Raw genomic sequence first — 4,109 nt, forward strand, 5'->3', positions numbered from 1 at the left:
GGGCAGGCGGGAGGCGGCGGCCCGGTCGCGCAGAGGAGAGGGCCCGCACTGGGCCGGGACGGGTCGCGGCGGTGGGAGGCCGGCGCGGGACAGGTGGCGCCTCAGGATTGGCGACGGCGACGGGCGGACGTTGTCCGGCTCCCCCGGACACGTCCGGAGCGGCGGATCTGGGATTTTAGGGTTTTGGGGGAGGAGGAGACCCGAAAACGGAAGGGTCTATATATAGGCATAGAGGGAGCTAGGAGAGTCCAAATGAGGTGCGGTTTTCGGCCACGCGATCGTGATCGAACGCTCTAGGACATGGAGCAGAGTTTGGTGGCTTTTGGGCCAAATTGGAGGGGTGTTGGGCTGCAACACACACGAGGCCTTTTCGGTCCCTCGGTTAACCGTTGGAGTATCAAACGAAGTCCAAATGGCACGAAACTTGACAGGCGGTCTAAGGTAGTAAACCAAGGCCGCTTGGCAAGTCTCGGTCCAATCCGGAAATGTTTAATCCACACACACGAAATAAAAGTAGAATTGACCACCGGAGGAGAACGAAGCGCCGGAATGCAAAACGGATAACGGGGAAAATGCTCGAATGCATGAGATGAACACGTATGCAAATGCAATGCACATGATGACATGATATGAGATGCATGACAAAGACAACAACACACGGAGACAAAGACCCGAACCCGAGAAAATAAAATAACTTAACGCCGGAAACGACAAGAGTTGGAGTACAAATAGGGAAAGTTACATCCGGGGTGTTACACAGGACCCTCCAAAGACCACCTTCAAATCCTTGACCATATCATGTACATCAGCACCAGTACAGTGGCGAGGCTTCGTCTGGTGATCCGCCTCACCTTTGAAATGCTTGCCTTTCTTTCTTACGGGATGCCTGCTCGAAAGAAATCGACAATGTCCCAGGTACACATTCTTCTTACAATTAGCCAAATATATACTGTCGGTATCATCCAAACAGTGCGTGCATGCGCGGTATCCCTTGTTTGTCTGTCCTGAAAGGTTACTGAGAGCAGGCCAATCATTGATGGTCACGAACAGCAACGCCTTTAGGTCAAATTCTTCCTGTTTGTGCTCATCCCACGCACGTACACCTGTTCCATTCCACAGTTGTAAGAGTTCTTCAACTAATGGCCTTAGGTACACATCAATGTCGTTGCCGGGTTGCTTAGGTCCTTGGATGAGCACTGGCATCATAAGGACTTCTGCTTCATGCACAACCAAGGAGGAAGGTTATACAAACATAGAGTCACATGCCAGGTGCTATGGTTGTTGCTCTGCTCCCCAAAAGGATCAATGCCATCTGCGCTTAGACCAAACCATACGCTCCTTGCGTCATCTGCAAACTCCTTCCTGTACTTTCTTTCGATTTTTCTCCACTGCGACCCATCAGCGGTTATTCTCAACTTCCCATCTTTTTTATGGTCTTCTCTGTGCCATCGCCTCGCCTTGGCATGCTCTTTGTTTTGGAACAAACGTTTCAACCATGGTATTATAGGAGCATACCACATCACCTTGGCAGGAATCTTCTTCCTGGGGCACTCGCCCTCGACATCACCAGGGTCATCGCGGCTGATCTTATAGCACAATGCACCGCATACCGGGCAAGCGTTCAAATCCTCGTACTCACCGCGGTAGAGGATGCAATCATTAGGGCATGCATGTATCTTCTGCACCTCTAACCCTAAAGGGCAGATAGCCTTCTTTGCTTCGTACGTACTCTCGGGCAATTCGTTGTCCTTTGGAAGCATATCCTTTATCATTACCAGCAACTTTCCAAATCCCTTGTCAGATACACCATTCTCTGCCTTCTATTGCAGCAATTCCAGTGTGGTGCCCAGCTTTTTCTTGTCACCTACGCAATTCGGGTACAACAATTTTTTGTGATCCTCTAACATGCGCTGCAACTTCTTCTTCTCCAAATCACTTGCGCAGTTTCTCTTTGCATCGGCAATGGCCCGACCTAGATCATCAACGGGCTCATCTGATGCCTCTTCTTCATCTTCTTCCCCGCATTGCCGGCTCAGCTTCTTCCCGCATTACCTGCTCAGCTTCTTCCCCCATTGTTGTATCATCGTATTCAGGGAACCCATGGCCAGGATAGCTGTCGTCGTCCTCTTCTTCTTCATTGTCTTCCATCATAAACCCTCTTTCTCCGTGCTTGGTCCAAACATTATAGTGGGGCATGACACCGGACTCAAACAGGTGGACGTGAATGTTTCTTGACGTAGAGTAATTGTGACCATTCTTACAGCCAGCACATGGACAAGGCATAAAACCATCCGCCCGCTTGTTTGCCTCAGCCGCAAGCAGAAAAGTATGCACGCCATTAATGAACTCAGGAGAGCATCGGTCATCATACATCCATTGTCGGCTCATCTTCATTACACAACACTGAAAAGACCAAATTAATACAAGTTCATACATATATATAGTTCATACAACACTTAAATGCAACAAACAAATAACTCTCTAGATAAAGCATTTAAATGCAACAACAAATGCGATCAAGATCGCAACTAAGGTAACAATTGATCCAACAGCATAATGATACCAAGCCTCACTATCAATGGCATATTTTCTAATCTTTCTAATCTTCAAGCGCATTTTCTCCATCTTGATCTTGTGATCATCGACGACATCGGCAATATGCAACTCCAATTCCATCTTCTCCCCCTCAATTCTTTTCAATTTTTCTTTCAAATACTCGTTTTCTCTTTCAACTAAATTTAACGTCTCGACAATAGGGTCGGTTGGAATTTCCGGTTCACATACCTCCTAGATAAAAATATCTATGTCAACTTGATGGGCATAATTTTTCATAAACACGAAATGCAACAAATAGTTTTAAAAAAGAATATACCACATCCGAATCATAACAAGGACGAGGGCCGACGGGGACGGATATCAAAACCATGGCACTATGTATAACAAACAACGTACGGGTAAGATAATTACACGAGTAACTATATATCCAAATCACACAAACATCAATTTTTTATATAAAATTTCATGAACAAGAGGCTCACCACAAGGTGGTGCCGGCGACGGGATGGTGCGGGCGATCGACGGTGGTTACGACGGAGATTTAGAAAGCACTAAGTAAACCACACCTACATATGCAAACTAAGTGTTATTTTGACCTCAATTTGCATATAAATCAAATACTACCACATATAATTCCTTCCAAATTACTAAAACCCACAATTAATCACTATATAAACCAATGCAAGAGCTAATCTAGCAATGAGAGATGAATGGACAAAGTTGCTAACCTTTGTGATCATTTGAATGGATGAGGGCCTGCAAATCTTGACAAATTTTGGGCAAAATTTGTGATGAACTCGAGAGGAAGAAGGGAAGAACAGAGGAGAGGGAGAGGGGGAAGAACAGAGTGCGGGTGGACGAAGGGTTTATATAGGACGACCTTTAGTACCGGTTCGTGCCACGAACCGGTACTAAAGGTGCTGGAGGGGCCCCACTCTGACAACATCCTGCCACCACTTTTTTTAGTACCGGTTCGTGGCACGAACCGGTGCTAAAGGTTCGCCACGAACCAGTACTAAAGAGCTCCTCCCGCCTAGCCATTGGAACCGGCACTAATGGACACATTAGTGCCGGTTCTGTTACAAACCGGGACTAATGTGTCTCACATTTGACCCTTTTTCTACTAGTGTCACCCTAGAGCAGGGGACGTGCCAGTTTCGGGACCTAGAGCAGCCGTAGCACATCACCACTTGAACATTCGAGCACTCCGCGACTGGCGCATCGCCACAACCTAGAACGCCTAAGAGCTGCAGGAAAACCACCAGGTGAAGTTACTGAAGAAAGGCAGCAGAGGCATCAAGTAAACCGACAGGCCACCGAGGAGCATTACCAGGCAGCCGACGAGGACGCCTACAGCCATGCCGAACCTCGTGACACCGCCAACGACGGCCTCGAAGAAAGGAGCGACCGAGGCCTCGCCGCCACCATCACGGGCGGCCGCGCGAGCGGATCCGGCGGCTTTCTCAGGTGGCGGCGAGGGAGGGAGGATGAGGGAGCGGCGGCGCGACGGGGAAACTCTAGTCGCCGCCTGTCTCCCGTAGCGGAAGACGCGG

Source organism: Triticum dicoccoides, chromosome 5A (genome assembly GCF_002162155.2).
Source record: "Triticum dicoccoides isolate Atlit2015 ecotype Zavitan chromosome 5A, WEW_v2.0, whole genome shotgun sequence".
Taxonomy (NCBI): Eukaryota; Viridiplantae; Streptophyta; class Magnoliopsida; order Poales; family Poaceae; genus Triticum; species Triticum dicoccoides.